The sequence below is a fragment of the Macrosteles quadrilineatus genome, unplaced genomic scaffold (assembly GCF_028750875.1).
Source record: "Macrosteles quadrilineatus isolate MER2022 unplaced genomic scaffold, UCM_ALF_1.0 Scaffold_2__2_contigs__length_208266976, whole genome shotgun sequence".
Classification (NCBI taxonomy): domain Eukaryota; kingdom Metazoa; phylum Arthropoda; class Insecta; order Hemiptera; family Cicadellidae; genus Macrosteles; species Macrosteles quadrilineatus.
In genome coordinates this window covers 96,449,155-96,461,917 of record NW_026542595.1, presented here as the reverse complement: position 1 = coordinate 96,461,917, position 12,763 = coordinate 96,449,155, and positions in this window count along the sequence as shown.

The following is a 12,763-nucleotide window of genomic DNA, read 5'->3' as shown; positions in this document are numbered from 1 at the left end:
AACAAAATAAAGATAATAATTCCTCGAACATTTTCGTGGAAAACATCTTCAAAAAATATGCAAAACGATCTGAAGAATTTGAAAATATTTGGCTAGGCGATTTTGCTCAATGTTGGTGCGCAAAATACTTTTTAACTATATGATGGTGCCGTGGGCCAACCACTCGAACTGCTGGGCGGCATTGACATCAACATGGACGACACAGTGGCAGAACACGATGAACGGCCATGCGTCACCTGCAGCGTCAATGCACGGACCTATTTAATAGAGCCGTGTTTTCACTTGGTAGTTTGCGGGACATGCGTGGCCGTTCACAGAGTGACTACACCCGTGATGGACGGAGATCGGCTGCCGGTACGATGCCCGTTATGCCGGACCACCGAGAACTATTACAAGCGGATTTTCCTTTATTAACCAGTACTCAATATAAATTAGGCATTATATAGTTTTAAGATTAAATTTTTAATAAACCTAATTTTTCAGGAACGCAGAAGATGATTGTTTAGTTCTTTAAGACGACAAAACCGGAAACATAGTGTACAAAAAAGATCTTGTTAATCTGGACGTGAGAAAAACAATAACAACAAACAGCCGTGTAAAAACGTTGTATAAAAATAAGTGGTACAGTGGGACAGTTACAAAAATGTATGCAAATGGGTATGAGCAAGACACGGAAGATTCACAGACACCAAAAGAACAACATACGACTCCAGACGACACCGACTCTGGCCCAGATTATACCCAGTGCTGTGAAGTGGTTGGATGCAGGGAAGAGGTTTTTAGTGCATGTCCCAAGTGTCTTGCACTAATGTGCCACGACCACTTCATAGAGAGCAGTAATCTCGATTTCCAAAGAGGACATAAGAAAAAACAACACTCTTTAAAAAGGTCATGAAGAAAGTACAGGAAAAACAAGAAAATGAGAATCAACTCACAATTGAAGACGTGTCTACGTATTCCACAACTGTTGGGACACAAACAAAAGAAAAAGTGTTTGTTGAAGCATCCACCAAGACAAGAACCAACCAACGGAAGGACCTTATCCAACCAGACTTATCCAACCTAACTGAACCAACCAACGGAACTTATAGCACGAAGGGTGAAGAAGGTGGCACGAGGGTGGTGGACACCATATCTACCCCCTATTGAAGAAGAGTTGGCGGAGAAACCTAAAGGTGAAGACCCATCCTCTGGATTATTTAATTCAATGATTAATATGGGGCTAATTAATAATGATTTGTGGATGAATGTACCTTTGGAATTATGTCGGACGTAGTGAGCGGCAAGGAAGCGCCGCGGGGTCGAGTTGCGATGGTAGGTGGTAGAATGTCCTCAAGACGAAGGCACAACACTTGACACTATCTTCTTATGTTGATGGCTTGATCTTGATGTCGGAATAACGCACGTGTTAAGTTCATACAGTCCAAATGAGCGCTCACAAGAAGTTCCTACGCGACCGCGGTAGACCGGAAATCCTTCTTCAAGACGAGATAAACCTGTATTCAACAGTGAAAAATTTTCGGAAAAGAATCCGCACGTGTATATGAGCAAATGGTGGACATTTTGAAAATTTTTTGTGCTCGAAAATCCAGAAACTAGACCCTACATAATTATTTTTTAAATGTCCCTCCCTCTTTATTCGTTAAATTGTATTAAAACTAATTTTTTTTTTTTTTTACTGAGTCTGTAGTTTTGTCACAAAATTATAAAATAAGAAAATAGTTAATCAATTAAAGCTTATAATGCAACAATTAAAATCATATGGTTTTGTGAATAAAGTTTAAAACCCAGCTGATCGTGTCAGTTGATTAACAAACAGGTAAAAAGAAAATAACAGATATTAAATTTGGATCCCTCTTTAGATTAACAAAGTTCTGACCTTGGCGCAGTTTTGACCTAGTTTTTCGAAATATGAATGCAGTAATAACCTTATTGTTTACATCATTTTAAAGGTTATAAAATGAGAAAGTTTTTAAGCAATTTGACAAAACATTACATTAATGTTAATAGGTGAAACGGCACTTTGAAGCTGTAAAAAAAGTTATTTGCAAACTTCATTGTTTATGTTATGTGAGTTTTAAAGCGGGGTAAATAGGGTTGTATGTTAAAGTTGTTGCAATGATTCTATGGGAAATTTAACGTTCTTTTTATTTGTGTAAGGTATAATTCTGTAACTGTTTTGGTTTGGCTTCTATGATAGTTTTAGTGATGCTACTACAGGTAATTTAAAAAATACACAAAATCGGTCACTAAGCTTAACGGGTTGGATTAGAAAATTCTTTCTGGCATATTTTTGTTCCTTTTAGTGGGTAGAATAGTTGGTAAAAATAACGCACTTAGTAGAAACTCACCCTGTATATTACAACAAGATAATAAGGGCAACATATTTTTTTTGTCTTCAATCCTTGTTTTCTTGATAGCAAAACTTAGGTTAATTCATTCCGAGCGAAAAAAATTCTTTTTGAGCTAAACTAACAAGTTGCAATCAAGAAATCAAAGGATTGAAGAGTACAGTGCAGAAACAAAGGATAGGTACATTCTACAGACTACAAGTGTGCGTAACATCATTATTTAATATTATACAGTGTGTAAATTAAGTATGGAAACAAATCTGTATTTTTTAAACCAAAATAGATAGAAATATTGGGTTTGTGGCATTGACTGTTAACCAAGGTTCCGCAATTTTTTGCATCAGAAAAAATTTTTCACCCCCTCAGGGGGGGGTAGGGGTAGGGGGTAACTTAATTTTTTTAAATAGCAACCCCTATTGAGTGACCTCTCATTTTGAAGGGTTTGTCAAAAGAAATACAATGCCGTAAACCCGAGGTCGATATCTTACCCCTAACCAGAATGGCGGCCATTTTAAATTTCGAGATGGGCAAACGAAATCCAGTGTGGATACCCATAATTTACCTTTTAAATGGGTTACATTGGGTAAGCCGAACTCCAGATACCATTATTAGATTGAAAAGTGGATGTTTTTATCGTATTCAAAATTTTGCCCCAGCCCCCAAAATAGGGGATTTTGGGGGCAGCCCCAAATTTTTAAACGCAAACCCCTATTGAGTGACCCCTCGTTTTGAAGGGTTTGTCAAGACAAAAGCAGTGGCACAAATCTTAGGTCGATATGTCATGCCTAGACGAAATGGCAGGCATTCAAAAACTTGATTGGGTAAAAAAGCGCCCATTTCACCAATTAAAAATGTTGAATGCCTGTTATAAGCCCCTATTGAGTGATCAGTCATTTTATAGCTTTTGTACCGCTAAACCTGTCACAAACGAATTGTTTGAAGTACAGATAAGACAGGAAATAAATAATCTAGAGCACAAATAAAACACATCATAAATAATAACACATAATAAAACTAATTTAATACTGTAAAACACACACACAGACAAAAGGTATTACTATTAAAGTAATGTTTGCTGCTATTACCTGAATAATTCATAGATGTTGGAATTGATGGCCAAGAGCAACTTGACAAAGTCCTAAGCGATTGTAAAATTCGTTTAATACTCTGCCAATTGTTTGCTGATCAATTGCCCGTGCTTCCGCCAGAATCCTTTCTGAAAGCTCTTGTAAGTTTTCTGGTCGATTTACATACACTTTACTCTTAAGATATCCCCATAAAAAATAATCCAAAGGGGACAAATCGGGAGATCTTGCAGGCCATTCTATGGAACCCCTTCTACCTATCCACTGATCTGGAAAAGTCTGGTCCAAATAGTCCCTTACATTTACAGCGAAGTGGGGTGGAGCGCCATCTTGCTGAAACCAAATACTTTCATCCACGGCATGCTCTTCATCCTCAGGAGGAAACTCTCTTGAAATAGCGGGTACAATAGACTCGCGCAACAGGTCCAGATAACGATCACCATTTAAATTACCTTCAATTATAAAAGGTCCAATTACCCTAAATCCAACTATTCCTGCCCAAACGTTAATCTTCTGAGGGTTTTGTGTATGGCATTCTTGAGCCCAATGTGGATTTTCATCAGACCAGTACCTCGAGTTTTGTCTATTGACGTGTCCATTGAGGCTGAATGAGGCTTCATCAGAAAATACTATTTTTGTTTTAAATAACGGATCTTGGATACACCGCTGCATCATTTCTTCACAAAATTGAATTCGACGATCAAAATCATCCTCGTTCAATTCATGAATTAGCTGTACCTTATAAGGATGAAATTTTTCGGCTTTCAGAGCTTTATGAACCGAAGTGTGACTTAAACCTAGATTACTACCGAGCTGACGAGTAGATGTAATGGGATTTTCTTGAATACTCAAAAGCACATTCAGTGTCATGTCTTCTGTTACAACTGATTTACGTCGACCAGTTTTAGCTTTATTTGCTACATCCCCTGTTTCCAAGAACTTAGTACAGATCTTACTTACCGTAGATCGGTTTATTTGATGATCTGGGTACAGTTCATTAAATAACTCACAAGTTTCTTGATATGTACGTGACCTATCCCCATACCCAACAATGCGGAGAATGTCAATTTTTTTCTGTGTACTTAAAAGAACCATTGTCAAACAAAACTACAGAAGCACTTGAATACACCTCTCTCTACAAAATTAACTAAACCAGAATGAGTAGATGAAACATTATCGAAAGAATATCCTTTAGAAACCCAAACAGCTACTGATAAGAAAGGGTAAATGGGAAATCCCAAGTTAGAAACCGTTTTTAAACTACGTTGTGCATCTGCATTTCGAAGGAGCTGAGATAACCAAAGCTACTTAAATTATTTCTAAAATTTCAATTTACTATTTCATAATTTCCTCTCTTACTTAATTACTATAATAATTTTTATAAAATGTCTTTTTATAATTTTATTACATAATTATAAACATAATTAATTGACATTTGGTTCTTGACCACCATTTATTTTAGGATAAACGGATTTTTTATCATTCTGCACGGGGCTGGGGCAAAATTTTGAATACGATAAAAACATCCACTTTTCAATCTAATAATGGTATCTGGAGTTCGGCTTACCCAATGTAACCCATTTAAAAGGTAAATTATGGGTATCCACACTGGATTTCGTTTGCCCATCTCGAAATTTAAAATGGCCGCCATTCTGGTTAGGGGTAAGATATCGACCTCGGGTTTACGGCATTGTATTTCTTTTGACAAACCCTTCAAAATGAGAGGTCACTCAATAGGGGTTGCTATTTAAAAAAATTAAGTTACCCCCTACCCCTACCCCCCCTGAGGGGGTGAAACATTTTTTCTGATGCAAAAAATTCCGGAACCTTGGTTAACAGTCAATGCCACAAACCAAATATTTCTATCTATTTTGGTTTAAAAAATACAGATTTGTTTCCATACTTAATTTACACACTGTATATGGTAATCTATTATAAGATGATAAATTTATATAATTAAAATCCATTGATATATCTCGTCAACAGTTTTATTGACCAATAATTTATACATACCGTTACTTGATTAAGCTAAAAATGTATGTAAACAGTCACAACATGTTTCGCTGGAATGGCATTTTTAAGTTTGTATGAAGTAAATGTAGGATACTTTGACGTAATTTTCCTGACTGGCGACACGTGGGAAATTGCGCCACCGATCCGATAAACGGGATCCCAGGAATCGCACAAGTCTAGTCGCGGGGATTTTCCCAGGATTCGATAGTGATTTGGATAGCCTAAATTTGATAGCCCTGGCTCGAGACGAACGCTGCGAGTTACCAAACACCACACTTGAAATCACCAGTCTGGGGCTAGTGGGGAAATTAATAATTTTAACTTGACTGTGTGGGCAAATATATATTTGACACTCTACTCTACTAGCCAGCCTAACGAGACAACTAGTAAGCTAAGTCAAGTAGTCACCCCGCTTACCTACGGAGTTAAGTCGTCAGCCTGTAACAAACAAGGTTAGTACAAGATAGGCCTAGCCTAATTCCCACAGAGTCCGAATTTATATAAAAAAAAAAAAAACAAAAAAAAAAAAAAAAAACAAGTTGGCTTAAGTTGTCCAAGTGAGAAACAAAACGAGAAAACGGAAATAAAAAAAAACTGCTACTTGAGCTTAAGTGGATTCGCCACTGAAAAGGGTGATTTTTTTTTTTTTATGAGGAAAGTCGTCAAACTATTTTTTTTATAGTGGGGTATTGTTTAACAAAACAAATAAAAAAATTTTTTACTTCTAAATATAAATTATAGGTGGTAAAAAAATAAAATAGAGGTTTTTCGTGTAAATTTGTAAGGGATTTTTAAAGTCGATATTCTGAAGAGAGTTCTTTATGGATTTTGATAAATTTGGTGTTTTTTTAAGGACAGTTATATAAACTTAATATTTAGTTAGATTCTTAATAATATATTAGATACTTTTTTTGCTGTGACACATTAAATATAATTTTTCTTAAAAAAAAAATAATTGATTTAAAAAAACAAATTATTTTTCACTCCCTAATCAACTTAGATACCTAATTCTACCTAAATATTTTCTTAATACTGTCTAGAATAAGTAGTAAAAATTTCAACAATGTACCTTTAGTGGCTCTCAAGATATATCGCATTTTGTCTTGAAAAACGTTAAATTTCAATGTTGCGGAAAACCGCGTTTGAATAAGGTGTCCTATGATCTTGTAGCTATCGCAAAGAGCGAAACCCGTTGTTTATTACATATAATAACATTCAGACATAGATTATATCATACTGTTTGGATGTAATAGGGTCCAATGTACAAAGAAATGAAAAAATATTGTTTTGAATTTACATGGTTTTTACCTATTTTTAGTGGCAAATCCCCTTAAAACGAACTAAAACTTCTACCTACTCACGTGGGCAACTTAAGCTAACTTCTGCAATATTTATCAAGCAGAAACCGGTCTGCTGTCAAAGGGAATGCCAAATCCCACTTTGATGATATTTTCATCGATAATGAGAGCAATTGACCCAATTTCCACTGGTGTTGACGGAGATCTCCACTTAATGTAAAATGATAAAATAAAGATATAAAAAGTTAACCTTTTTTTAAATTCATGCATTATTAAATTCCTGAAGCTAGAACAATGATGGTTTGGCTGTTGCCAAGCATCAGCTAAACCTGACGTATCTTTTAAAAAGATACATCTCAGTGGAAAACCCAAATACATGTTTTACAGCATTTTTCTATTGTTTCTGTAACCCCAGGAAACTGAGGTATCAGAGAAACAGCCGATACTCAGAAAGCAGAAATATAAGAGGAGCAGAGTAAAAGGAGAAACAGAAGGTACTGTGGAGACAGAGGTAAAAGAGAAACAGCGGATACTCTGGAAACAGAGGATTCTCTGAATACAGAGGTAAAAGAGAAAAGGACAAAAGAGAAACAGAAGACACTCAGGAATCAGAGGTATCAGAGAAACAGAAGAATCTCCGTAAGCAGAGGTATCAGACGAAGGTATTACAACGGAAGAATATTATTTAACAAACTACCAACTGATATTCAAAACTCCAAATTAAAAGAATACAAAAGAAAATTCAAACAAATCCTTACTGAAAATCCAATCTACTCTATGGAAGACTTTAATGAAAAATGCATCAAAATTTAAAGAGTTTTATTTAGTCCTAACCTAATTGTACTGTCGATACAATTTATATTGTCGAGACAATCAAGTATTTATTTTTAATTATTTTTTATTTTACAAATATTGTAAATGATATTGTAGAAAATTTTAGAGAAAATTAGTAGAGCATTGTAATATTGTAGATATAAAGCCAGTTGAGCAGATTGATCACGTTAAATATTTTTTATCAACTAAGAACTTAAAACAAGTCAAATAAAGCTTGGTGCATCACTAAGGGAGAGGACGCCAGAACATTTATATTATTCGACATTAGAAGATCTTCTGAATGTGCGATCGTCTTCGGTACAGAAGAAGCGGTGAAGACGTTGAGTAGGGCTACACAGTTCTACACACAGCACTTCATCCAGCAACTATACGTTATAAGGGGCTTAAACGGTGACATTCCTATCACATTTGTGTACGCATTTATGACCCATAAATATACATATTTGTATGTGAAAGTGCTGGACAGTGTAGTAAGATATACGTCAGTAAACGGTGTATCACAAAATCCGTCATATATTATGACAGATTTTGAAGCCAGCGTCATTAATGCAGTCAGTTAAGTGTTTGGAAACGATGTAAAAGGAAAATGTTGTTTTTTCAATCTTTGTCAAAATTCTTGGACACATTTCGAAGGACTTAGGTCTTTCCTCAATATACAGATCACAACCCGCCATCAAACTCTACTGCGGCATGATGGATTCTCTGGTATTCCTGCCCGTGAAGGATGTCTCAGCGGGCATGTTCTACCTCTGGAGCACAGCACTGGTCGAGTTGGCTGATCTTCTCTACTTTGAGCAGACGTACGTTGGCGGTTCAGTGGGTAGTGTCGTCCAAGCCATCTTTCCCACGTCACTTTGGAGAATGCACAACATCGTTTTGGCGGGCCACGGCATCGTACAGGAGGTTCAAAGGCAGGTTTTTGGACCTAGATGCTGCTTCCGACAATCGACACGCAAGAAAGTCTTTAGAAGGCCAATGAACTGTAGCTCCGCAGATTCATCAGAGAGAAATGTCAGCAATACAAAGAGGGTCAAGTAAACATTGAGGAATTCCTAAAGTCTGTCGAGGGAAAATTTTGGTTTAAAATTTTTCAATACGAGAAACATGTAAATAGATGTAAAAATTTGTTTCTGTTAAGCTTATTTATAGTAATTTAATATCTTCTGACGAAGTAGTTTACCGTGCTTTGTTCTATGTTTCTTTTTTCTATTTGTGTTTTTTATTTAAAAAAAAGATTACATTCTTGCTTTGAGGATTTGTTGTGGGTTTTTTTTAGAGATATAGCCTCTGGATCGTTATTGAACATAATTAAATCTAAGGCTTACCTTATGATAAAATTTATTTTTATAGGCTAGCTAAACTTCTTTTTTACTTGAGATATTGTCGATTTGGTATGATTTGTACAAACATTAAATACATATAAATATTTACAAAGACATAAATGAAAACAACTTATATACAGACGACTTTAACAACTCTTTATCAGACGAAGATCGTGGTCATGTCTAAGTTGTTACAAATGATCACGGTTTGTAGACTATGTAACGAACCCATCAACTTTAAAGTTAAGAACCACATAGACCTGTTCTTTTCAGGAGATTTTAAAATCACCCATTGGCTTACTTTGAAAGATCTCCTACTACTCCAACTAGGTCTCAAGGAACTATATGACCTACATGACATAAATATGCGATTAGTATATGGTATGTGTACTATTGAGAGAGGCTAGAAGCCGGCAACAACGCTATGTGGCGTATTTAATATGCCTGCTTCTCCAACACAATTTTTGTGGTATACAGAACTGTTCGGTTCTTCTTTTGAAGACGTTGTTTTCAAAATTATGAGGGATGCAGTTCTTAAAATTATTTAAGAAGCAGTGACAGTGAATGAAAGTGTAATGGACTTGACTTTGTTCATTGACGGCACATGGCAGAAGAGGGAATATACTTCACAAAATGGAGTTGTCACTGCAACATCTGTCGATACAGGTAAAGTGATTGATGCTGAAATACTATCAAAATATTGCCGTTGTACAGACAGGTTTCATGGGCAACACAATGATAACTGCAGTACAAATTATCAAAGAGTGAGCGGATATGAGGTATGGAAGTAGCAAGAGCTCACACGATATTTCATCGATCCTTACCGACTTATGACGTACGCTATTTTGAATACCTAGGAAACAGCGATTCAAAAGATTTTGCCATCAGTTTCTTCAATTGCTAGGTGCATGGTACTGAAACACCTAGGCATTACTGTTGGAAAAAATTTTGTGAAGCAATGAAGAAGCTGGACATTACTCGTTTGCAAAAAGCTCAACGTATGGCTTCCGGAGTCACCAAAAAAATAGACAAGCACATTCAAATGCTAAGAGGAGATTAGAAGAACCACAAAGTGTTCTAAATACAATGATTATTTGCCATGTGGGTACTGAAAATGATTTTTCTAGAAAGAAAAAGTTTGGCGACACAGAATCATGCTCTGAAAATGATATTATCCTAGAGCCTTCAAGCAGAAAAGCAAAATTTCGAGCGCATTTTTAATGACTGCAAATGATGTTGGTTTTTTGAAACTATTCAACAAAGTTTTACTAAATAAGATGTTGGAGGGGCCTCAAAAAGCAATTATAAGAAACGACCAAACTTTGTGTATTCTAAAAAAAGGGAAAACTGATATTCAAACAAGGGAAAAATTATCATTGAGGGGGGGAAATCGGCAACACCCTCAAAAAGAGCGCTACAATCGTAAAAATAAAGCTATTATAGAAGGAAATGAGCAATTAAGAAGTCTAGAAGACTTCCTTATTTTATATGAGCAATAGTAGAAGTACGGAATTGCAATTGATGCACCGACACTTCTACACCAGCGACGTTGATAAGCCGGTTGAAATGTCTCTCCCAGAAGACATAATTAAACGTTACAAGTATATTTGAGAAAAGAAAAGGAATTCATTGCATCACGTTTTAGGGGTGTCCGTATATGAAGAGAAATTCAAACAATCCGAGGGGGGCGTAATGACTGTCTTCGGGATGTCCTTAGGGTTGACAGGGATTTGTGTGTTGGCCTTCACTAGGTCGATCACAGAAAACATTTGCTTCCTCTGAGAGAATGGGTGAGTTCATGGATGTGTCTGACAGAATATCTTTCAGGAATTGCCCTAGCGTTGAGAGCAAGATAGTCTCCGCAGGTTTTTGAACACATATCTTTGATCGGTTTAGTGACAGTATCGTGTATAGATAGGAGAGATCCGAGGCGCTATTGGACAAGGGCACAATTAGACAAAGCTTTTTTGGCCTAGAGGGAATTGTTTTGTCTTTCCAAATTCCTTACCTTGGCATCCCTTTTCAAGTCATATGTTACTTGGAAAAGTTTTTTCTGAGTACTTTGTCTTATAAAAAATGTATGAAACATAATATATTTGTGCATGAACACCAATTCAAAATCCCTTTTCACTTATATTTATATAAAACTGAAATCATTAGCTTAAAATAATTACTTGGACTTTAATTATATGCCATGTGATTGCTATGTTTATTAATTTGTTGTAAATAAACATCACTTCCACTATGGACTTTAGAAACCATACTGTGTAGTCATTTTACTCCTATTATTATAAAGGAAAATCAATTATAAACAAGTGGTTGGTTTTATCTAGACATGAAAGGGTAGTGTTACAGTTAGTTGAGTTTAGGTCACTTATGGTCACACCAATAAACGTTACGTTTGGAGTCATTGCTTTTTTATACAGGAATACAATGCAAAATGAGCATATTTTCTTTATTTATGTTCATAACCCAGCTAACAATACCCTATCTTAACTATTATGCATTTATAGACTAAGAGTCATCTGGCATATTGTCTGCGGTTGCTTTGCCGAATGAATCATGAGTATTTCAGCAATGGTTGACTAAGCTACATTTTATTGAATAAAAATATTTTTTGATAATTTCGTAGTTTTTGAGGTTACATGATTAAAACATACCTTGCCATAGATATTTATAAACTAAAAAGATATTTTTATGAGGTATAGGGTAAATTTAAATATGAAATTACATGCACTTAATTATCTAAAAACTACGATTTTAAAGCTTGGTCTGCCATTAAATAGCTACGTCCAACACGTACATTTGTCTGATAGTGGCTCACACTACTGCTGTTACAGTGAGACTCCCAAACCACTTACTACTAACAACAAGAGTACATTAGTAGCTCAAACATCGGTGGACCTTAGCAATGGTAAACCGATGGATAATTAGATCTACAACTGTCTGTTGTTGACTTAACTACAGTGACACTGAGACAAATCTATTTAAGTGCTGAATGAAAAATATTTTAAATATGTTTTGCCTAGGACCTCGTTAAAACAGAAAGAAATAGATGATAAACCTTTATTTGAAATTCTAAACAAAGATGTTTACAAATATTGTAAATGATTATATGTTAATTATATTACTTTTAACATGCTCCCGCACCAAAAAAAAATATCAGCTTATAGATGACTAGCAGACTATCCGTCCTTCGCACGGTGTTGGCATATAAGTACAAAATGCTTATTGCAGTTATACTCAAGCTTTGCGTTTGCAATGAGGGAGGACACAGATTGATAAAATTTGCATCTTTAAATGTACGGAACTATAGTATTAAACATCTACCGTAGCTATAATGTTCTACCACTTCACCTAAACAATGGGAAAAAATAAATTATAACAAATTCGCAAAATATCACAAATTATTCATGAAGTTAAAATCATTAACATAACTGTAAGTTGTTGCTGCTTAGTTCAAATTAGTGTTTTCATAAATGCAAAAAAGTGCTGCACCCTGTTGGTAAATCTGATAACTTTTTAATGTCTTTGCATATCATAAAACCAACTTTTTAGTTGAAACAGCTGAATAAATTATTTAATTCCCTCTTAATATGAATACTCTTAAGGTTAACATGAGGAACTACAGAGCCACTAGGGCAGAGCCCGGAAGGATTTTCAAGATAAGAATATGCCTATATGATAATCGGGAATGCCAAAGGCCACTTTGATGATAATTTCATCGAGAATGAGAACAATTGACCCAATTTCCACTGGTGTTGATGGAGATCTCCACTTAATGTAAAAAGATAAAATAAAGATATAAAAAGTTAACCTTTTTTTAAATTGATAAACAAAGAGCTGAAAATCTTCATGCG